Source organism: Lepisosteus oculatus, unplaced genomic scaffold, assembly GCF_040954835.1.
Source record: "Lepisosteus oculatus isolate fLepOcu1 unplaced genomic scaffold, fLepOcu1.hap2 HAP2_SCAFFOLD_75, whole genome shotgun sequence".
Classification (NCBI taxonomy): domain Eukaryota; kingdom Metazoa; phylum Chordata; class Actinopteri; order Semionotiformes; family Lepisosteidae; genus Lepisosteus; species Lepisosteus oculatus.
The window spans coordinates 102,960-126,104 of NW_027168309.1; the positions used below are offsets into that span (position 1 = coordinate 102,960).

The 23,145-nt window shown below is 49.0% G+C and overlaps 13 non-coding genes across 13 annotated transcripts; 6 read left to right on the forward strand and 7 right to left on the reverse strand.

Moving 5' to 3' along the window:
- Positions 1 to 373: 373 nt before the first annotated feature.
- On the reverse strand, positions 374 to 446 carry trnak-cuu (transfer RNA lysine (anticodon CUU)). The gene has a single exon. It is a non-coding gene; the product is annotated as a tRNA-Lys (tRNA).
- Positions 447 to 1,618: 1,172 nt separating this feature from the next.
- Positions 1,619 to 1,701, forward strand: trnal-cag (transfer RNA leucine (anticodon CAG)). The gene has a single exon. It is a non-coding gene; the product is annotated as a tRNA-Leu (tRNA).
- Positions 1,702 to 4,492: 2,791 nt separating this feature from the next.
- trnak-cuu (transfer RNA lysine (anticodon CUU)) lies at positions 4,493 to 4,565 on the reverse strand. Its single transcript has one exon. It is a non-coding gene; the product is annotated as a tRNA-Lys (tRNA).
- Positions 4,566 to 5,737: 1,172 nt separating this feature from the next.
- On the forward strand, positions 5,738 to 5,820 carry trnal-cag (transfer RNA leucine (anticodon CAG)). The gene has a single exon. It is a non-coding gene; the product is annotated as a tRNA-Leu (tRNA).
- A 2,791-nt stretch (positions 5,821 to 8,611) lies between these two features.
- trnak-cuu (transfer RNA lysine (anticodon CUU)) lies at positions 8,612 to 8,684 on the reverse strand. The gene has a single exon. It is a non-coding gene; the product is annotated as a tRNA-Lys (tRNA).
- Positions 8,685 to 9,856: 1,172 nt separating this feature from the next.
- On the forward strand, positions 9,857 to 9,939 carry trnal-cag (transfer RNA leucine (anticodon CAG)). Its single transcript has one exon. It is a non-coding gene; the product is annotated as a tRNA-Leu (tRNA).
- Positions 9,940 to 12,730: 2,791 nt separating this feature from the next.
- On the reverse strand, positions 12,731 to 12,803 carry trnak-cuu (transfer RNA lysine (anticodon CUU)). Its single transcript has one exon. It is a non-coding gene; the product is annotated as a tRNA-Lys (tRNA).
- Positions 12,804 to 13,975: 1,172 nt separating this feature from the next.
- Positions 13,976 to 14,058, forward strand: trnal-cag (transfer RNA leucine (anticodon CAG)). The gene has a single exon. It is a non-coding gene; the product is annotated as a tRNA-Leu (tRNA).
- Positions 14,059 to 16,849: 2,791 nt separating this feature from the next.
- Positions 16,850 to 16,922, reverse strand: trnak-cuu (transfer RNA lysine (anticodon CUU)). The gene has a single exon. It is a non-coding gene; the product is annotated as a tRNA-Lys (tRNA).
- A 1,172-nt stretch (positions 16,923 to 18,094) lies between these two features.
- trnal-cag (transfer RNA leucine (anticodon CAG)) lies at positions 18,095 to 18,177 on the forward strand. Its single transcript has one exon. It is a non-coding gene; the product is annotated as a tRNA-Leu (tRNA).
- A 2,791-nt stretch (positions 18,178 to 20,968) lies between these two features.
- trnak-cuu (transfer RNA lysine (anticodon CUU)) lies at positions 20,969 to 21,041 on the reverse strand. Its single transcript has one exon. It is a non-coding gene; the product is annotated as a tRNA-Lys (tRNA).
- Positions 21,042 to 21,862: 821 nt separating this feature from the next.
- trnam-cau (transfer RNA methionine (anticodon CAU)) lies at positions 21,863 to 21,934 on the reverse strand. Its single transcript has one exon. It is a non-coding gene; the product is annotated as a tRNA-Met (tRNA).
- Positions 21,935 to 22,213: 279 nt separating this feature from the next.
- trnal-cag (transfer RNA leucine (anticodon CAG)) lies at positions 22,214 to 22,296 on the forward strand. The gene has a single exon. It is a non-coding gene; the product is annotated as a tRNA-Leu (tRNA).
- The last annotated feature ends 849 nt before the right edge of the window (positions 22,297 to 23,145 follow it).

Consider the following 23,145-nt stretch of genomic DNA (forward strand, 5'->3'; position numbering starts at 1 on the left):
TGCAAAATCACAGTGAAACTGTTATGCCCAAAAGATTCCTAATAGTTATTGTATTAGAATAGCTCTCCAATTTCTTAGCCTTCGTACACGCAATGTTTAAGGAAACGCTAGAGTAAATGAAACTGTAAATAGACAGGAGCTCTTCTTAGTTTTCATACAAGTTATGATGGCTGCAGCTCCTATCTGCGTCCGGGTGACCGGAGCCAAGGGATTATCTGCGGAACCCTTGATTTATCTCTCGGGCAAGGAGCTAGATACGCCCTTTTCATCTCGGTTTGATCACACCTGTGCATTAAAACGCAGTGCTCGGTACCATCGAGGTGTAAGAGGTTCAAGGATGAGCGGGAAACTTTGTTAATAAGGAGACGGGCACCGCCCAACGTGGGGCTCGAACCCACGACCCTGAGATTAAGAGTCTCATGCTCTACCGACTGAGCTAGCCGGGCGCCGGTGGAGCTGGTGGTTAACTTGTCCCTGTTGACGGCAATTTGACAAGGTATACTTCCTGGCTTTTCATCATGTGCTGACCGGATTCGAGAGTAGCACACCCTGTTCTTTGTTGATTACTGTACCTCCAGCAGCGCAAATGTCAGTAATCATTGAAATGTACGACCTACAATCTCCTCAGCATGCCCGCGTGGACTCCTCAGTGATCATCCTTCTACGTTCTGCTGTAGTTTTCATGCAAGTGAAAACCGTGCTCCAAATAACAGCGGCACAGTTGTATCCTGCGGTAAGCATTCTTCTAATTCCATCGTTTTGCTCCAGGTAAAAGGTAGCGCATCATAGTGTTGATATTCCAAGGTTTCAGAGTCCGTATTGGATGGCTTGGATGCAGACATCGCTCAGAGCTCCCAGTATGATTTTCCCGAGTTCAGTTTTGCAGTGTTTTAGTGCTTTACTACTTCCAGTGGGCCTTTGAATGCTCTGCTAAGTAGAGACGTGACATAATTACTAATGCGACCGAGTGTGCTGGCTGTTCCTGGTTCGTAATGATTAACGCGAGAAATCAATATAAACATAACTGCTTCGATTTCGAGGTTCAGTTGAAGCTTTCAAAGAAACTATCAAAGACCTCAGAACAACCGAAGACACATTTGGTCATCTCCGTATTGGTGAAGATTAAAGAGTCCCGCAAGTGTCAAGCTTGCACAAACACACACGAGAGAGAAACTCAGGACAGAATTTAAAGAAAGGGAGATGCAGACTATTTGAAGGCACTTTGCTAACCCAATGGCATGCTTATGAATCGTGCATAGGACACACGTAGCAGAGGATGGTTTCGATCCATCGACCTCTGGATTATGGGCCCAGCACGCTTCCGCTGCGCCACTCTGCTGACGGCCTCTCTGCGTGTGGCGCACAACTGCTCTTTTTATTTCCTACATAAGTGATGAAAGAGTTGAAAGTTTCAACGACAAACGCAGACGTCACTTTGAGCGCTTGGTGTTGTAGCACAAATCATCACATGCTGCTCTACACTGGATTATAAAAGCCGACACATTTTCCAAACATTTTAATGCTGGAGTCACACTGTAGTATTAATAACAGTGCGATACTCGAGGAGCGTAGTGGGATCGCGGTGGCTCATCAGACCGCCCCGGGACCGGGGGCCCGCGTCAGGATGGCCGAGCGGTCTAAGGCGCTGCGTTCAGGTCGCAGTCTCCCCTGGAGGCGTGGGTTCGAATCCCACTCCTGACAAAAAGCTTGCTCAGTGCCGTCTCCAGTCGGGTGCAAATGGGTGAAGCAGCCTGACGCAGGGAACGTGCGCCGATAGGCGTAGGTGTATCCCCTGCCTCTTCCGATTTAGCTCGTGCTCCATAGGATGGAAGCGGATGCTCTGGCTTTTTGACTCGAATATAACCTGATCACAACAGAAGGCCGTGCAGCCCAGTGCTGGTTTAAGAATGCCTCGTGTCTTCAGGCCCCTATTCCTTCAGGTTACCCCTTTGGAATAGTCGTCCGAAAAAGACGGGAAAGGAAAAGCATGTAAGCTCCCACACACTGCGTTAGCATTAGCGGTTGGAATCTGATGGGAGAAAAGCAACCTGGCTCGCCGTCAAGCAATCCATCCCTGGTCTCCCACGTGACAGGCGGGGATACGCACCACTATACTAACGAGGAGCGCTTGCTTGGCGCTTGAAGACACTTCCTCTTGCGGCTACTACTGTTTCCGGTTTCGTCTTTTCTTTTCATTCCTCCCAGAGGAGCGCATGAAAACGTTTCCATCTGCGCCATCCTCACCCCTCCAATGCTATGGTCCCTGCTCCTCCTGGTGCACTGCAAACACTCATTCAGCCGGTTCTTTCAGTTTGAATAATTAGGTCTTCAAAGGCTGGAAGTAGGGCGCAAAAGACATGCCAATGCCAAAAGCGTGGCTGTGTGCTTCCAGCTGTGAAATGTCACTGGTGGATGTTGAAGACATTACTTCCAAGGCAGCAGGTCCAAGCGATTTAGCGTTTGTACAAGAAGCAGGAAGAGAGAAACGGCACTCCGCCTTTTTCTGGGCAGGCCGAAGCGACAGGAGAAGGGCGCCGTAGTGGGCAGGATTCGAGCCGACGCGGGGAGACCCCAATGGCTTTCTAGCCCATCGCCTTAACCGCTCGGCCACGACTACAGGGAGCGCCGCCGCCGCCGGCTTGCGATCATTTAACACGGAGGGCGAGGCGGCGGCGGTAACCTTTTTCAATGTCGCTCTCCGCTTCCCCCCAAAAAAAAGCCAAATGACATGCTAGCACTCGGACACCCTTCAGAAGACTGAAGGGTGGCTTAAAGCTGGAAGGATTAGGTCTCCCCGTTCCGACGCGACAATCGAACTTCCTTAGGCAGAGAGAAAGCAACATCGAGGAGCGTCAACAAGACTTTAGAAGCTGCGCCACACGCCACTTTCAGTCGCAGTCACAGCAGTTTTAAAGGCAGGAATCGCCTTTGCGAACGCCATGAGAAACAGAACGCAAGCTCAGGTCCTGCGGTTTAACAAACAGCCACGGCTTTCATGCGACTGGACATTTCTTTTCTGGAGCGAATTCACTTTCAACTTCAAGAAATTCACACAACTTGCGAAATACGAAATACAAATCTGGCTCATCGCTGCACAAGAAATACCGCCGGCTGGCAAGAAAATGACAACGGTGTTTTTCCTTAACGAAAAACTTCCCATGGAGAAAAACAACGGCTGTGCGTCTCTGTCGGCTTGATTCAGTTTAATGCAAGTATTCATTCTCCTCCTGGAAAATACAGCTTGCGAAAGATGAAATACAATTCTTGGCTTTTCTGGGTGAGTGCAGAAGAAATCCTGCCGGCTGGCAGAAGAATTCCAGCCTTTTTTACTCTTTAACCAGAAACTTGCGAATGATACAAAGCAAGCGGGGTGCGTTTCTGTGCAGCTGTTAACTGAACAGCTGCTGCTTCAAGCCCACCCAGGGCTCATTCCGATTTCAACATCATGCCCCCTGAAGGTAGACTGGATTTCTTTGCGAAGCATTCACCTTTTGGACGTTTCAGGAAAGGTGCGTGTCGATGCCAGACTTGAAAAGCTTTCCATACAAAGAAACAACATAGTGCTTTTGATTGATGGGAAACGGCAAGAGCGGTTTGAGCAGCTCCGGCCTCTCAACCGCTTTACAATGTGATCGGCACCTCGGTAGCCAGTTTAGAAGGCTGAAAAGGATGCTGGAAGCACAGCGACGTTCTAAAACCAGCGCTTGAAAAGCATCTGCATACATAAAATGTCCATTTCCCCAAAGCTGAATCTGCATCTTCAGAAGATTGTCAGCTATACGTTTTCGTTCTTTGTTTCCTTTTTTTACGACAAGCTTTCGAGAAATGAACTGTCTATTGTGATGAAGGCTGCATTAGAAATTGTGCATCTAGCTTAGTTCAATGAAATCGGGAGGTGCACCTGTCTCAAGCGGATGGCTCCTTGCAGGCACACTACGGAAACCTGCGGGCGCAAGTTGGGAGAAGTGACTCTTGCAGAGTGTTGAGCTTCGAGAAGAGGGCTCCGCTCAGGAAGATATTTCCACATGTTGAAGAGTCGCTTTTCGCCCTTTCTTTCCCACATTTTTCCAGTGCGGTTATTGATCGCGTTCAAAATGTTTTCCCAACGTACGTGTTACCTGCAAAATCACAGTGAAACTGTTATGCCCAAAAGATTCCTAATAGTTATTGTATTAGAATAGCTCTCCAATTTCTTAGCCTTCGTACACGCAATGTTTAAGGAAACGCTAGAGTAAATGAAACTGTAAATAGACAGGAGCTCTTCTTAGTTTTCATACAAGTTATGATGGCTGCAGCTCCTATCTGCGTCCGGGTGACCGGAGCCAAGGGATTATCTGCGGAACCCTTGATTTATCTCTCGGGCAAGGAGCTAGATACGCCCTTTTCATCTCGGTTTGATCACACCTGTGCATTAAAACGCAGTGCTCGGTACCATCGAGGTGTAAGAGGTTCAAGGATGAGCGGGAAACTTTGTTAATAAGGAGACGGGCACCGCCCAACGTGGGGCTCGAACCCACGACCCTGAGATTAAGAGTCTCATGCTCTACCGACTGAGCTAGCCGGGCGCCGGTGGAGCTGGTGGTTAACTTGTCCCTGTTGACGGCAATTTGACAAGGTATACTTCCTGGCTTTTCATCATGTGCTGACCGGATTCGAGAGTAGCACACCCTGTTCTTTGTTGATTACTGTACCTCCAGCAGCGCAAATGTCAGTAATCATTGAAATGTACGACCTACAATCTCCTCAGCATGCCCGCGTGGACTCCTCAGTGATCATCCTTCTACGTTCTGCTGTAGTTTTCATGCAAGTGAAAACCGTGCTCCAAATAACAGCGGCACAGTTGTATCCTGCGGTAAGCATTCTTCTAATTCCATCGTTTTGCTCCAGGTAAAAGGTAGCGCATCATAGTGTTGATATTCCAAGGTTTCAGAGTCCGTATTGGATGGCTTGGATGCAGACATCGCTCAGAGCTCCCAGTATGATTTTCCCGAGTTCAGTTTTGCAGTGTTTTAGTGCTTTACTACTTCCAGTGGGCCTTTGAATGCTCTGCTAAGTAGAGACGTGACATAATTACTAATGCGACCGAGTGTGCTGGCTGTTCCTGGTTCGTAATGATTAACGCGAGAAATCAATATAAACATAACTGCTTCGATTTCGAGGTTCAGTTGAAGCTTTCAAAGAAACTATCAAAGACCTCAGAACAACCGAAGACACATTTGGTCATCTCCGTATTGGTGAAGATTAAAGAGTCCCGCAAGTGTCAAGCTTGCACAAACACACACGAGAGAGAAACTCAGGACAGAATTTAAAGAAAGGGAGATACAGACTATTTGAAGGCACTTTGCTAACCCAATGGCATGCTTATGAATCGTGCATAGGACACACGTAGCAGAGGATGGTTTCGATCCATCGACCTCTGGATTATGGGCCCAGCACGCTTCCGCTGCGCCACTCTGCTGACGGCCTCTCTGCGTGTGGCGCACAACTGCTCTTTTTATTTCCTACATAAGTGATGAAAGAGTTGAAAGTTTCAACGACAAACGCAGACGTCACTTTGAGCGCTTGGTGTTGTAGCACAAATCATCACATGCTGCTCTACACTGGATTATAAAAGCCGACACATTTTCCAAACATTTTAATGCTGGAGTCACACTGTAGTATTAATAACAGTGCGATACTCGAGGAGCGTAGTGGGATCGCGGTGGCTCATCAGACCGCCCCGGGACCGGGGGCCCGCGTCAGGATGGCCGAGCGGTCTAAGGCGCTGCGTTCAGGTCGCAGTCTCCCCTGGAGGCGTGGGTTCGAATCCCACTCCTGACAAAAAGCTTGCTCAGTGCCGTCTCCAGTCGGGTGCAAATGGGTGAAGCAGCCTGACGCAGGGAACGTGCGCCGATAGGCGTAGGTGTATCCCCTGCCTCTTCCGATTTAGCTCGTGCTCCATAGGATGGAAGCGGATGCTCTGGCTTTTTGACTCGAATATAACCTGATCACAACAGAAGGCCGTGCAGCCCAGTGCTGGTTTAAGAATGCCTCGTGTCTTCAGGCCCCTATTCCTTCAGGTTACCCCTTTGGAATAGTCGTCCGAAAAAGACGGGAAAGGAAAAGCATGTAAGCTCCCACACACTGCGTTAGCATTAGCGGTTGGAATCTGATGGGAGAAAAGCAACCTGGCTCGCCGTCAAGCAATCCATCCCTGGTCTCCCACGTGACAGGCGGGGATACGCACCACTATACTAACGAGGAGCGCTTGCTTGGCGCTTGAAGACACTTCCTCTTGCGGCTACTACTGTTTCCGGTTTCGTCTTTTCTTTTCATTCCTCCCAGAGGAGCGCATGAAAACGTTTCCATCTGCGCCATCCTCACCCCTCCAATGCTATGGTCCCTGCTCCTCCTGGTGCACTGCAAACACTCATTCAGCCGGTTCTTTCAGTTTGAATAATTAGGTCTTCAAAGGCTGGAAGTAGGGCGCAAAAGACATGCCAATGCCAAAAGCGTGGCTGTGTGCTTCCAGCTGTGAAATGTCACTGGTGGATGTTGAAGACATTACTTCCAAGGCAGCAGGTCCAAGCGATTTAGCGTTTGTACAAGAAGCAGGAAGAGAGAAACGGCACTCCGCCTTTTTCTGGGCAGGCCGAAGCGACAGGAGAAGGGCGCCGTAGTGGGCAGGATTCGAGCCGACGCGGGGAGACCCCAATGGCTTTCTAGCCCATCGCCTTAACCGCTCGGCCACGACTACAGGGAGCGCCGCCGCCGCCGGCTTGCGATCATTTAACACGGAGGGCGAGGCGGCGGCGGTAACCTTTTTCAATGTCGCTCTCCGCTTCCCCCCAAAAAAAAGCCAAATGACATGCTAGCACTCGGACACCCTTCAGAAGACTGAAGGGTGGCTTAAAGCTGGAAGGATTAGGTCTCCCCGTTCCGACGCGACAATCGAACTTCCTTAGGCAGAGAGAAAGCAACATCGAGGAGCGTCAACAAGACTTTAGAAGCTGCGCCACACGCCACTTTCAGTCGCAGTCACAGCAGTTTTAAAGGCAGGAATCGCCTTTGCGAACGCCATGAGAAACAGAACGCAAGCTCAGGTCCTGCGGTTTAACAAACAGCCACGGCTTTCATGCGACTGGACATTTCTTTTCTGGAGCGAATTCACTTTCAACTTCAAGAAATTCACACAACTTGCGAAATACGAAATACAAATCTGGCTCATCGCTGCACAAGAAATACCGCCGGCTGGCAAGAAAATGACAACGGTGTTTTTCCTTAACGAAAAACTTCCCATGGAGAAAAACAACGGCTGTGCGTCTCTGTCGGCTTGATTCAGTTTAATGCAAGTATTCATTCTCCTCCTGGAAAATACAGCTTGCGAAAGATGAAATACAATTCTTGGCTTTTCTGGGTGAGTGCAGAAGAAATCCTGCCGGCTGGCAGAAGAATTCCAGCCTTTTTTACTCTTTAACCAGAAACTTGCGAATGATACAAAGCAAGCGGGGTGCGTTTCTGTGCAGCTGTTAACTGAACAGCTGCTGCTTCAAGCCCACCCAGGGCTCATTCCGATTTCAACATCATGCCCCCTGAAGGTAGACTGGATTTCTTTGCGAAGCATTCACCTTTTGGACGTTTCAGGAAAGGTGCGTGTCGATGCCAGACTTGAAAAGCTTTCCATACAAAGAAACAACATAGTGCTTTTGATTGATGGGAAACGGCAAGAGCGGTTTGAGCAGCTCCGGCCTCTCAACCGCTTTACAATGTGATCGGCACCTCGGTAGCCAGTTTAGAAGGCTGAAAAGGATGCTGGAAGCACAGCGACGTTCTAAAACCAGCGCTTGAAAAGCATCTGCATACATAAAATGTCCATTTCCCCAAAGCTGAATCTGCATCTTCAGAAGATTGTCAGCTATACGTTTTCGTTCTTTGTTTCCTTTTTTTACGACAAGCTTTCGAGAAATGAACTGTCTATTGTGATGAAGGCTGCATTAGAAATTGTGCATCTAGCTTAGTTCAATGAAATCGGGAGGTGCACCTGTCTCAAGCGGATGGCTCCTTGCAGGCACACTACGGAAACCTGCGGGCGCAAGTTGGGAGAAGTGACTCTTGCAGAGTGTTGAGCTTCGAGAAGAGGGCTCCGCTCAGGAAGATATTTCCACATGTTGAAGAGTCGCTTTTCGCCCTTTCTTTCCCACATTTTTCCAGTGCGGTTATTGATCGCGTTCAAAATGTTTTCCCAACGTACGTGTTACCTGCAAAATCACAGTGAAACTGTTATGCCCAAAAGATTCCTAATAGTTATTGTATTAGAATAGCTCTCCAATTTCTTAGCCTTCGTACACGCAATGTTTAAGGAAACGCTAGAGTAAATGAAACTGTAAATAGACAGGAGCTCTTCTTAGTTTTCATACAAGTTATGATGGCTGCAGCTCCTATCTGCGTCCGGGTGACCGGAGCCAAGGGATTATCTGCGGAACCCTTGATTTATCTCTCGGGCAAGGAGCTAGATACGCCCTTTTCATCTCGGTTTGATCACACCTGTGCATTAAAACGCAGTGCTCGGTACCATCGAGGTGTAAGAGGTTCAAGGATGAGCGGGAAACTTTGTTAATAAGGAGACGGGCACCGCCCAACGTGGGGCTCGAACCCACGACCCTGAGATTAAGAGTCTCATGCTCTACCGACTGAGCTAGCCGGGCGCCGGTGGAGCTGGTGGTTAACTTGTCCCTGTTGACGGCAATTTGACAAGGTATACTTCCTGGCTTTTCATCATGTGCTGACCGGATTCGAGAGTAGCACACCCTGTTCTTTGTTGATTACTGTACCTCCAGCAGCGCAAATGTCAGTAATCATTGAAATGTACGACCTACAATCTCCTCAGCATGCCCGCGTGGACTCCTCAGTGATCATCCTTCTACGTTCTGCTGTAGTTTTCATGCAAGTGAAAACCGTGCTCCAAATAACAGCGGCACAGTTGTATCCTGCGGTAAGCATTCTTCTAATTCCATCGTTTTGCTCCAGGTAAAAGGTAGCGCATCATAGTGTTGATATTCCAAGGTTTCAGAGTCCGTATTGGATGGCTTGGATGCAGACATCGCTCAGAGCTCCCAGTATGATTTTCCCGAGTTCAGTTTTGCAGTGTTTTAGTGCTTTACTACTTCCAGTGGGCCTTTGAATGCTCTGCTAAGTAGAGACGTGACATAATTACTAATGCGACCGAGTGTGCTGGCTGTTCCTGGTTCGTAATGATTAACGCGAGAAATCAATATAAACATAACTGCTTCGATTTCGAGGTTCAGTTGAAGCTTTCAAAGAAACTATCAAAGACCTCAGAACAACCGAAGACACATTTGGTCATCTCCGTATTGGTGAAGATTAAAGAGTCCCGCAAGTGTCAAGCTTGCACAAACACACACGAGAGAGAAACTCAGGACAGAATTTAAAGAAAGGGAGATGCAGACTATTTGAAGGCACTTTGCTAACCCAATGGCATGCTTATGAATCGTGCATAGGACACACGTAGCAGAGGATGGTTTCGATCCATCGACCTCTGGATTATGGGCCCAGCACGCTTCCGCTGCGCCACTCTGCTGACGGCCTCTCTGCGTGTGGCGCACAACTGCTCTTTTTATTTCCTACATAAGTGATGAAAGAGTTGAAAGTTTCAACGACAAACGCAGACGTCACTTTGAGCGCTTGGTGTTGTAGCACAAATCATCACATGCTGCTCTACACTGGATTATAAAAGCCGACACATTTTCCAAACATTTTAATGCTGGAGTCACACTGTAGTATTAATAACAGTGCGATACTCGAGGAGCGTAGTGGGATCGCGGTGGCTCATCAGACCGCCCCGGGACCGGGGGCCCGCGTCAGGATGGCCGAGCGGTCTAAGGCGCTGCGTTCAGGTCGCAGTCTCCCCTGGAGGCGTGGGTTCGAATCCCACTCCTGACAAAAAGCTTGCTCAGTGCCGTCTCCAGTCGGGTGCAAATGGGTGAAGCAGCCTGACGCAGGGAACGTGCGCCGATAGGCGTAGGTGTATCCCCTGCCTCTTCCGATTTAGCTCGTGCTCCATAGGATGGAAGCGGATGCTCTGGCTTTTTGACTCGAATATAACCTGATCACAACAGAAGGCCGTGCAGCCCAGTGCTGGTTTAAGAATGCCTCGTGTCTTCAGGCCCCTATTCCTTCAGGTTACCCCTTTGGAATAGTCGTCCGAAAAAGACGGGAAAGGAAAAGCATGTAAGCTCCCACACACTGCGTTAGCATTAGCGGTTGGAATCTGATGGGAGAAAAGCAACCTGGCTCGCCGTCAAGCAATCCATCCCTGGTCTCCCACGTGACAGGCGGGGATACGCACCACTATACTAACGAGGAGCGCTTGCTTGGCGCTTGAAGACACTTCCTCTTGCGGCTACTACTGTTTCCGGTTTCGTCTTTTCTTTTCATTCCTCCCAGAGGAGCGCATGAAAACGTTTCCATCTGCGCCATCCTCACCCCTCCAATGCTATGGTCCCTGCTCCTCCTGGTGCACTGCAAACACTCATTCAGCCGGTTCTTTCAGTTTGAATAATTAGGTCTTCAAAGGCTGGAAGTAGGGCGCAAAAGACATGCCAATGCCAAAAGCGTGGCTGTGTGCTTCCAGCTGTGAAATGTCACTGGTGGATGTTGAAGACATTACTTCCAAGGCAGCAGGTCCAAGCGATTTAGCGTTTGTACAAGAAGCAGGAAGAGAGAAACGGCACTCCGCCTTTTTCTGGGCAGGCCGAAGCGACAGGAGAAGGGCGCCGTAGTGGGCAGGATTCGAGCCGACGCGGGGAGACCCCAATGGCTTTCTAGCCCATCGCCTTAACCGCTCGGCCACGACTACAGGGAGCGCCGCCGCCGCCGGCTTGCGATCATTTAACACGGAGGGCGAGGCGGCGGCGGTAACCTTTTTCAATGTCGCTCTCCGCTTCCCCCCAAAAAAAAGCCAAATGACATGCTAGCACTCGGACACCCTTCAGAAGACTGAAGGGTGGCTTAAAGCTGGAAGGATTAGGTCTCCCCGTTCCGACGCGACAATCGAACTTCCTTAGGCAGAGAGAAAGCAACATCGAGGAGCGTCAACAAGACTTTAGAAGCTGCGCCACACGCCACTTTCAGTCGCAGTCACAGCAGTTTTAAAGGCAGGAATCGCCTTTGCGAACGCCATGAGAAACAGAACGCAAGCTCAGGTCCTGCGGTTTAACAAACAGCCACGGCTTTCATGCGACTGGACATTTCTTTTCTGGAGCGAATTCACTTTCAACTTCAAGAAATTCACACAACTTGCGAAATACGAAATACAAATCTGGCTCATCGCTGCACAAGAAATACCGCCGGCTGGCAAGAAAATGACAACGGTGTTTTTCCTTAACGAAAAACTTCCCATGGAGAAAAACAACGGCTGTGCGTCTCTGTCGGCTTGATTCAGTTTAATGCAAGTATTCATTCTCCTCCTGGAAAATACAGCTTGCGAAAGATGAAATACAATTCTTGGCTTTTCTGGGTGAGTGCAGAAGAAATCCTGCCGGCTGGCAGAAGAATTCCAGCCTTTTTTACTCTTTAACCAGAAACTTGCGAATGATACAAAGCAAGCGGGGTGCGTTTCTGTGCAGCTGTTAACTGAACAGCTGCTGCTTCAAGCCCACCCAGGGCTCATTCCGATTTCAACATCATGCCCCCTGAAGGTAGACTGGATTTCTTTGCGAAGCATTCACCTTTTGGACGTTTCAGGAAAGGTGCGTGTCGATGCCAGACTTGAAAAGCTTTCCATACAAAGAAACAACATAGTGCTTTTGATTGATGGGAAACGGCAAGAGCGGTTTGAGCAGCTCCGGCCTCTCAACCGCTTTACAATGTGATCGGCACCTCGGTAGCCAGTTTAGAAGGCTGAAAAGGATGCTGGAAGCACAGCGACGTTCTAAAACCAGCGCTTGAAAAGCATCTGCATACATAAAATGTCCATTTCCCCAAAGCTGAATCTGCATCTTCAGAAGATTGTCAGCTATACGTTTTCGTTCTTTGTTTCCTTTTTTTACGACAAGCTTTCGAGAAATGAACTGTCTATTGTGATGAAGGCTGCATTAGAAATTGTGCATCTAGCTTAGTTCAATGAAATCGGGAGGTGCACCTGTCTCAAGCGGATGGCTCTTTGCAGGCACACTACGGAAACCTGCGGGTGCAAGTTGGGAGAAGTGACTCTTGCAGAGTGTTGAGCTTCGAGAAGAGGGCTCCGCTCAGGAAGATATTTCCACATGTTGAAGAGTCGCTTTTCGCCCTTTCTTTCCCACATTTTTCCAGTGCGGTTATTGATCGCGTTCAAAATGTTTTCCCAACGTACGTGTTACCTGCAAAATCACAGTGAAACTGTTATGCCCAAAAGATTCCTAATAGTTATTGTATTAGAATAGCTCTCCAATTTCTTAGCCTTCGTACACGCAATGTTTAAGGAAACGCTAGAGTAAATGAAACTGTAAATAGACAGGAGCTCTTCTTAGTTTTCATACAAGTTATGATGGCTGCAGCTCCTATCTGCGTCCGGGTGACCGGAGCCAAGGGATTATCTGCGGAACCCTTGATTTATCTCTCGGGCAAGGAGCTAGATACGCCCTTTTCATCTCGGTTTGATCACACCTGTGCATTAAAACGCAGTGCTCGGTACCATCGAGGTGTAAGAGGTTCAAGGATGAGCGGGAAACTTTGTTAATAAGGAGACGGGCACCGCCCAACGTGGGGCTCGAACCCACGACCCTGAGATTAAGAGTCTCATGCTCTACCGACTGAGCTAGCCGGGCGCCGGTGGAGCTGGTGGTTAACTTGTCCCTGTTGACGGCAATTTGACAAGGTATACTTCCTGGCTTTTCATCATGTGCTGACCGGATTCGAGAGTAGCACACCCTGTTCTTTGTTGATTACTGTACCTCCAGCAGCGCAAATGTCAGTAATCATTGAAATGTACGACCTACAATCTCCTCAGCATGCCCGCGTGGACTCCTCAGTGATCATCCTTCTACGTTCTGCTGTAGTTTTCATGCAAGTGAAAACCGTGCTCCAAATAACAGCGGCACAGTTGTATCCTGCGGTAAGCATTCTTCTAATTCCATCGTTTTGCTCCAGGTAAAAGGTAGCGCATCATAGTGTTGATATTCCAAGGTTTCAGAGTCCGTATTGGATGGCTTGGATGCAGACATCGCTCAGAGCTCCCAGTATGATTTTCCCGAGTTCAGTTTTGCAGTGTTTTAGTGCTTTACTACTTCCAGTGGGCCTTTGAATGCTCTGCTAAGTAGAGACGTGACATAATTACTAATGCGACCGAGTGTGCTGGCTGTTCCTGGTTCGTAATGATTAACGCGAGAAATCAATATAAACATAACTGCTTCGATTTCGAGGTTCAGTTGAAGCTTTCAAAGAAACTATCAAAGACCTCAGAACAACCGAAGACACATTTGGTCATCTCCGTATTGGTGAAGATTAAAGAGTCCCGCAAGTGTCAAGCTTGCACAAACACACACGAGAGAGAAACTCAGGACAGAATTTAAAGAAAGGGAGATGCAGACTATTTGAAGGCACTTTGCTAACCCAATGGCATGCTTATGAATCGTGCATAGGACACACGTAGCAGAGGATGGTTTCGATCCATCGACCTCTGGATTATGGGCCCAGCACGCTTCTGCTGCGCCACTCTGCTGACGGCCTCTCTGCGTGTGGCGCACAACTGCTCTTTTTATTTCCTACATAAGTGATGAAAGAGTTGAAAGTTTCAACGACAAACGCAGACGTCACTTTGAGCGCTTGGTGTTGTAGCACAAATCATCACATGCTGCTCTACACTGGATTATAAAAGCCGACACATTTTCCAAACATTTTAATGCTGGAGTCACACTGTAGTATTAATAACAGTGCGATACTCGAGGAGCGTAGTGGGATCGCGGTGGCTCATCAGACCGCCCCGGGACCGGGGGCCCGCGTCAGGATGGCCGAGCGGTCTAAGGCGCTGCGTTCAGGTCGCAGTCTCCCCTGGAGGCGTGGGTTCGAATCCCACTCCTGACAAAAAGCTTGCTCAGTGCCGTCTCCAGTCGGGTGCAAATGGGTGAAGCAGCCTGACGCAGGGAACGTGCGCCGATAGGCGTAGGTGTATCCCCTGCCTCTTCCGATTTAGCTCGTGCTCCATAGGATGGAAGCGGATGCTCTGGCTTTTTGACTCGAATATAACCTGATCACAACAGAAGGCCGTGCAGCCCAGTGCTGGTTTAAGAATGCCTCGTGTCTTCAGGCCCCTATTCCTTCAGGTTACCCCTTTGGAATAGTCGTCCGAAAAAGACGGGAAAGGAAAAGCATGTAAGCTCCCACACACTGCGTTAGCATTAGCGGTTGGAATCTGATGGGAGAAAAGCAACCTGGCTCGCCGTCAAGCAATCCATCCCTGGTCTCCCACGTGACAGGCGGGGATACGCACCACTATACTAACGAGGAGCGCTTGCTTGGCGCTTGAAGACACTTCCTCTTGCGGCTACTACTGTTTCCGGTTTCGTCTTTTCTTTTCATTCCTCCCAGAGGAGCGCATGAAAACGTTTCCATCTGCGCCATCCTCACCCCTCCAATGCTATGGTCCCTGCTCCTCCTGGTGCACTGCAAACACTCATTCAGCCGGTTCTTTCAGTTTGAATAATTAGGACTTCAAAGGCTGGAAGTAGGGCGCAAAAGACATGCCAATGCCAAAAGCGTGGCTGTGTGCTTCCAGCTGTGAAATGTCACTGGTGGATGTTGAAGACATTACTTCCAAGGCAGCAGGTCCAAGCGATTTAGCGTTTGTACAAGAAGCAGGAAGAGAGAAACGGCACTCCGCCTTTTTCTGGGCAGGCCGAAGCGACAGGAGAAGGGCGCCGTAGTGGGCAGGATTCGAGCCGACGCGGGGAGACCCCAATGGCTTTCTAGCCCATCGCCTTAACCGCTCGGCCACGACTACAGGGAGCGCCGCCGCCGCCGGCTTGCGATCATTTAACACGGAGGGCGAGGCGGCGGCGGTAACCTTTTTCAATGTCGCTCTCCGCTTCCCCCCAAAAAAAAGCCAAATGACATGCTAGCACTCGGACACCCTTCAGAAGACTGAAGGGTGGCTTAAAGCTGGAAGGATTAGGTCTCCCCGTTCCGACGCGACAATCGAACTTCCTTAGGCAGAGAGAAAGCAACATCGAGGAGCGTCAACAAGACTTTAGAAGCTGCGCCACACGCCACTTTCAGTCGCAGTCACAGCAGTTTTAAAGGCAGGAATCGCCTTTGCGAACGCCATGAGAAACAGAACGCAAGCTCAGGTCCTGCGGTTTAACAAACAGCCACGGCTTTCATGCGACTGGACATTTCTTTTCTGGAGCGAATTCACTTTCAACTTCAAGAAATTCACACAACTTGCGAAATACGAAATACAAATCTGGCTCATCGCTGCACAAGAAATACCGCCGGCTGGCAAGAAAATGACAACGGTGTTTTTCCTTAACGAAAAACTTCCCATGGAGAAAAACAACGGCTGTGCGTCTCTGTCGGCTTGATTCAGTTTAATGCAAGTATTCATTCTCCTCCTGGAAAATACAGCTTGCGAAAGATGAAATACAATTCTTGGCTTTTCTGGGTGAGTGCAGAAGAAATCCTGCCGGCTGGCAGAAGAATTCCAGCCTTTTTTACTCTTTAACCAGAAACTTGCGAATGATACAAAGCAAGCGGGGTGCGTTTCTGTGCAGCTGTTAACTGAACAGCTGCTGCTTCAAGCCCACCCAGGGCTCATTCCGATTTCAACATCATGCCCCCTGAAGGTAGACTGGATTTCTTTGCGAAGCATTCACCTTTTGGACGTTTCAGGAAAGGTGCGTGTCGATGCCAGACTTGAAAAGCTTTCCATACAAAGAAACAACATAGTGCTTTTGATTGATGGGAAACGGCAAGAGCGGTTTGAGCAGCTCCGGCCTCTCAACCGCTTTACAATGTGATCGGCACCTCGGTAGCCAGTTTAGAAGGCTGAAAAGGATGCTGGAAGCACAGCGACGTTCTAAAACCAGCGCTTGAAAAGCATCTGCATACATAAAATGTCCATTTCCCCAAAGCTGAATCTGCATCTTCAGAAGATTGTCAGCTATACGTTTTCGTTCTTTGTTTCCTTTTTTTACGACAAGCTTTCGAGAAATGAACTGTCTATTGTGATGAAGGCTGCATTAGAAATTGTGCATCTAGCTTAGTTCAATGAAATCGGGAGGTGCACCTGTCTCAAGCGGATGGCTCTTTGCAGGCACACTACGGAAACCTGCGGGCGCAAGTTGGGAGAAGTGACTCTTGCAGAGTGTTGAGCTTCGAGAAGAGGGCTCCGCTCAGGAAGATATTTCCACATGTTGAAGAGTCGCTTTTCGCCCTTTCTTTCCCACATTTTTCCAGTGCGGTTATTGATCGCGTTCAAAATGTTTTCCCAACGTACGTGTTACCTGCAAAATCACAGTGAAACTGTTATGCCCAAAAGATTCCTAATAGTTATTGTATTAGAATAGCTCTCCAATTTCTTAGCCTTCGTACACGCAATGTTTAAGGAAACGCTAGAGTAAATGAAACTGTAAATAGACAGGAGCTCTTCTTAGTTTTCATACAAGTTATGATGGCTGCAGCTCCTATCTGCGTCCGGGTGACCGGAGCCAAGGGATTATCTGCGGAACCCTTGATTTATCTCTCGGGCAAGGAGCTAGATACGCCCTTTTCATCTCGGTTTGATCACACCTGTGCATTAAAACGCAGTGCTCGGTACCATCGAGGTGTAAGAGGTTCAAGGATGAGCGGGAAACTTTGTTAATAAGGAGACGGGCACCGCCCAACGTGGGGCTCGAACCCACGACCCTGAGATTAAGAGTCTCATGCTCTACCGACTGAGCTAGCCGGGCGCCGGTGGAGCTGGTGGTTAACTTGTCCCTGTTGACGGCAATTTGACAAGGTATACTTCCTGGCTTTTCATCATGTGCTGACCGGATTCGAGAGTAGCACACCCTGTTCTTTGTTGATTACTGTACCTCCAGCAGCGCAAATGTCAGTAATCATTGAAATGTACGACCTACAATCTCCTCAGCATGCCCGCGTGGACTCCTCAGTGATCATCCTTCTACGTTCTGCTGTAGTTTTCATGCAAGTGAAAACCGTGCTCCAAATAACAGCGGCACAGTTGTATCCTGCGGTAAGCATTCTTCTAATTCCATCGTTTTGCTCCAGGTAAAAGGTAGCGCATCATAGTGTTGATATTCCAAGGTTTCAGAGTCCGTATTGGATGGCTTGGATGCAGACATCGCTCAGAGCTCCCAGTATGATTTTCCCGAGTTCAGTTTTGCAGTGTTTTAGTGCTTTACTACTTCCAGTGGGCCTTTGAATGCTCTGCTAAGTAGAGACGTGACATAATTACTAATGCGACCGAGTGTGCTGGCTGTTCCTGGTTCGTAATGATTAACGCGAGAAATCAATATAAACATAACTGCTTCGATTTCGAGGTTCAGTTGAAGCTTTCAAAGAAACTATCAAAGACCTCAGAACAACCGAAGACACATTTGGTCATCTCCGTATTGGTGAAGATTAAAGAGTCCCGCAAGTGTCAAGCTTGCACAAACACACACGAGAGAGAAACTCAGGACAGAATTTAAAGAAAGGGAGATGCAGACTATTTGAAGGCACTTTGCTAACCCAATGGCATGCTTATGAATCGTGCATAGGACACACGTAGCAGAGGATGGTTTCGATCCATCGACCTCTGGATTATGGGCCCAGCACGCTTCCGCTGCGCCACTCTGCTGACGGCCTCTCTGCGTGTGGCGCACAACTGCTCTTTTTATTTCCTACATAAGTGATGAAAGAGTTGAAAGTTTCAACGACAAACGCAGACGTCACTTTGAGCGCTTGGTGTTGTAGCACAAATCATCACATGCTGCTCTACACTGGATTATAAAAGCCGACACATTTTCCAAACATTTTAATGCTGGAGTCACACTGTAGTATTAATAACAGTGCGATACTCGAGGAGCGTAGTGGGATCGCGGTGGCTCATCAGACCGCCCCGGGACCGGGGGCCCGCGTCAGGATGGCCGAGCGGTCTAAGGCGCTGCGTTCAGGTCGCAGTCTCCCCTGGAGGCGTGGGTTCGAATCCCACTCCTGACAAAAAGCTTGCTCAGTGCCGTCTCCAGTCGGGTGCAAATGGGTGAAGCAGCCTGACGCAGGGAACGTGCGCCGATAGGCGTAGGTGTATCCCCTGCCTCTTCCGATTTAGCTCGTGCTCCATAGGATGGAAGCGGATGCTCTGGCTTTTTGACTCGAATATAACCTGATCACAACAGAAGGCCGTGCAGCCCAGTGCTGGTTTAAGAATGCCTCGTGTCTTCAGGCCCCTATTCCTTCAGGTTACCCCTTTGGAATAGTCGTCCGAAAAAGACGGGAAAGGAAAAGCATGTAAGCTCCCACACACTGCGTTAGCATTAGCGGTTGGAATCTGATGGGAGAAAAGCAACCTGGCTCGCCGTCAAGCAATCCATCCCTGGTCTCCCACGTGACAGGCGGGGATACGCACCACTATACTAACGAGGAGCGCTTGCTTGGCGCTTGAAGACACTTCCTCTTGCGGCTACTACTGTTTCCGGTTTCGTCTTTTCTTTTCATTCCTCCCAGAGGAGCGCATGAAAACGTTTCCATCTGCGCCATCCTCACCCCTCCAATGCTATGGTCCCTGCTCCTCCTGGTGCACTGCAAACACTCATTCAGCCGGTTCTTTCAGTTTGAATAATTAGGTCTTCAAAGGCTGGAAGTAGGGCGCAAAAGACATGCCAATGCCAAAAGCGTGGCTGTGTGCTTCCAGCTGTGAAATGTCACTGGTGGATGTTGAAGACATTACTTCCAAGGCAGCAGGTCCAAGCGATTTAGCGTTTGTACAAGAAGCAGGAAGAGAGAAACGGCACTCCGCCTTTTTCTGGGCAGGCCGAAGCGACAGGAGAAGGGCGCCGTAGTGGGCAGGATTCGAGCCGACGCGGGGAGACCCCAATGGCTTTCTAGCCCATCGCCTTAACCGCTCGGCCACGACTACAGGGAGCGCCGCCGCCGCCGGCTTGCGATCATTTAACACGGAGGGCGAGGCGGCGGCGGTAACCTTTTTCAATGTCGCTCTCCGCTTCCCCCCAAAAAAAAGCCAAATGACATGCTAGCACTCGGACACCCTTCAGAAGACTGAAGGGTGGCTTAAAGCTGGAAGGATTAGGTCTCCCCGTTCCGACGCGACAATCGAACTTCCTTAGGCAGAGAGAAAGCAACATCGAGGAGCGTCAACAAGACTTTAGAAGCTGCGCCACACGCCACTTTCAGTCGCAGTCACAGCAGTTTTAAAGGCAGGAATCGCCTTTGCGAACGCCATGAGAAACAGAACGCAAGCTCAGGTCCTGCGGTTTAACAAACAGCCACGGCTTTCATGCGACTGGACATTTCTTTTCTGGAGCGAATTCACTTTCAACTTCAAGAAATTCACACAACTTGCGAAATACGAAATACAAATCTGGCTCATCGCTGCACAAGAAATACCGCCGGCTGGCAAGAAAATGACAACGGTGTTTTTCCTTAACGAAAAACTTCCCATGGAGAAAAACAACGGCTGTGCGTCTCTGTCGGCTTGATTCAGTTTAATGCAAGTATTCATTCTCCTCCTGGAAAATACAGCTTGCGAAAGATGAAATACAATTCTTGGCTTTTCTGGGTGAGTGCAGAAGAAATCCTGCCGGCTGGCAGAAGAATTCCAGCCTTTTTTACTCTTTAACCAGAAACTTGCGAATGATACAAAGCAAGCGGGGTGCGTTTCTGTGCAGCTGTTAACTGAACAGCTGCTGCTTCAAGCCCACCCAGGGCTCATTCCGATTTCAACATCATGCCCCCTGAAGGTAGACTGGATTTCTTTGCGAAGCATTCACCTTTTGGACGTTTCAGGAAAGGTGCGTGTCGATGCCAGACTTGAAAAGCTTTCCATACAAAGAAACAACATAGTGCTTTTGATTGATGGGAAACGGCAAGAGCGGTTTGAGCAGCTCCGGCCTCTCAACCGCTTTACAATGTGATCGGCACCTCGGTAGCCAGTTTAGAAGGCTGAAAAGGATGCTGGAAGCACAGCGACGTTCTAAAACCAGCGCTTGAAAAGCATCTGCATACATAAAATGTCCATTTCCCCAAAGCTGAATCTGCATCTTCAGAAGATTGTCAGCTATACGTTTTCGTTCTTTGTTTCCTTTTTTTACGACAAGCTTTCGAGAAATGAACTGTCTATTGTGATGAAGGCTGCATTAGAAATTGTGCATCTAGCTTAGTTCAATGAAATCGGGAGGTGCACCTGTCTCAAGCGGATGGCTCTTTGCAGGCACACTACGGAAACCTGCGGGCGCAAGTTGGGAGAAGTGACTCTTGCAGAGTGTTGAGCTTCGAGAAGAGGGCTCCGCTCAGGAAGATATTTCCACATGTTGAAGAGTCGCTTTTCGCCCTTTCTTTCCCACATTTTTCCAGTGCGGTTATTGATCGCGTTCAAAATGTTTTCCCAACGTACGTGTTACCTGCAAAATCACAGTGAAACTGTTATGCCCAAAAGATTCCTAATAGTTATTGTATTAGAATAGCTCTCCAATTTCTTAGCCTTCGTACACGCAATGTTTAAGGAAACGCTAGAGTAAATGAAACTGTAAATAGACAGGAGCTCTTCTTAGTTTTCATACAAGTTATGATGGCTGCAGCTCCTATCTGCGTCCGGGTGACCGGAGCCAAGGGATTATCTGCGGAACCCTTGATTTATCTCTCGGGCAAGGAGCTAGATACGCCCTTTTCATCTCGGTTTGATCACACCTGTGCATTAAAACGCAGTGCTCGGTACCATCGAGGTGTAAGAGGTTCAAGGATGAGCGGGAAACTTTGTTAATAAGGAGACGGGCACCGCCCAACGTGGGGCTCGAACCCACGACCCTGAGATTAAGAGTCTCATGCTCTACCGACTGAGCTAGCCGGGCGCCGGTGGAGCTGGTGGTTAACTTGTCCCTGTTGACGGCAATTTGACAAGGTATACTTCCTGGCTTTTCATCATGTGCTGACCGGATTCGAGAGTAGCACACCCTGTTCTTTGTTGATTACTGTACCTCCAGCAGCGCAAATGTCAGTAATCATTGAAATGTACGACCTACAATCTCCTCAGCATGCCCGCGTGGACTCCTCAGTGATCATCCTTCTACGTTCTGCTGTAGTTTTCATGCAAGTGAAAACCGTGCTCCAAATAACAGCGGCACAGTTGTATCCTGCGGTAAGCATTCTTCTAATTCCATCGTTTTGCTCCAGGTAAAAGGTAGCGCATCATAGTGTTGATATTCCAAGGTTTCAGAGTCCGTATTGGATGGCTTGGATGCAGACATCGCTCAGAGCTCCCAGTATGATTTTCCCGAGTTCAGTTTTGCAGTGTTTTAGTGCTTTACTACTTCCAGTGGGCCTTTGAATGCTCTGCTAAGTAGAGACGTGACATAATTACTAATGCGACCGAGTGTGCTGGCTGTTCCTGGTTCGTAATGATTAACGCGAGAAATCAATATAAACATAACTGCTTCGATTTCGAGGTTCAGTTGAAGCTTTCAAAGAAACTATCAAAGACCTCAGAACAACCGAAGACACATTTGGTCATCTCCGTATTGGTGAAGATTAAAGAGTCCCGCAAGTGTCAAGCTTGCACAAACACACACGAGAGAGAAACTCAGGACAGAATTTAAAGAAAGGGAGATGCAGACTATTTGAAGGCACTTTGCTAACCCAATGGCATGCTTATGAATCGTGCATAGGACACACGTAGCAGAGGATGGTTTCGATCCATCGACCTCTGGGTTATGGGCCCAGCACGCTTCCGCTGCGCCACTCTGCTGACGGCCTCTCTGCGTGTGGCGCACAACTGCTCTTTTTATTTCCTACATAAGTGATGAAAGAGTTGAAAGTTTCAACGACAAACGCAGACGTCACTTTGAGCGCTTGGTGTTGTAGCACAAATCATCACATGCTGCTCTACACTGGATTATAAAAGCCGACACATTTTCCAAACATTTTAATGCTGGAGTCACACTGTAGTATTAATAACAGTGCGATACTCGAGGAGCGTAGTGGGATCGCGGTGGCTCATCAGACCGCCCCGGGACCGGGGGCCCGCGTCAGGATGGCCGAGCGGTCTAAGGCGCTGCGTTCAGGTCGCAGTCTCCCCTGGAGGCGTGGGTTCGAATCCCACTCCTGACAAAAAGCTTGCTCAGTGCCGTCTCCAGTCGGGTGCAAATGGGTGAAGCAGCCTGACGCAGGGAACGTGCGCCGATAGGCGTAGGTGTATCCCCTGCCTCTTCCGATTTAGCTCGTGCTCCATAGGATGGAAGCGGATGCTCTGGCTTTTTGACTCGAATATAACCTGATCACAACAGAAGGCCGTGCAGCCCAGTGCTGGTTTAAGAATGCCTCGTGTCTTCAGGCCCCTATTCCTTCAGGTTACCCCTTTGGAATAGTCGTCCGAAAAAGACGGGAAAGGAAAAGCATGTAAGCTCCCACACACTGCGTTAGCATTAGCGGTTGGAATCTGATGGGAGAAAAGCAACCTGGCTCGCCGTCAAGCAATCCATCCCTGGTCTCCCACGTGACAGGCGGGGATACGCACCACTATACTAACGAGGAGCGCTTGCTTGGCGCTTGAAGACACTTCCTCTTGCGGCTACTACTGTTTCCGGTTTCGTCTTTTCTTTTCATTCCTCCCAGAGGAGCGCATGAAAACGTTTCCATCTGCGCCATCCTCACCCCTCCAATGCTATGGTCCCTGCTCCTCCTGGTGCACTGCAAACACTCATTCAGCCGGTTCTTTCAGTTTGAATAATTAGGTCTTCAAAGGCTGGAAGTAGGGCGCAAAAGACATGCCAATGCCAAAAGCGTGGCTGTGTGCTTCCAGCTGTGAAATGTCACTGGTGGATGTTGAAGACATTACTTCCAAGGCAGCAGGTCCAAGCGATTTAGCGTTTGTACAAGAAGCAGGAAGAGAGAAACGGCACTCCGCCTTTTTCTGGGCAGGCCGAAGCGACAGGAGAAGGGCGCCGTAGTGGGCAGGAT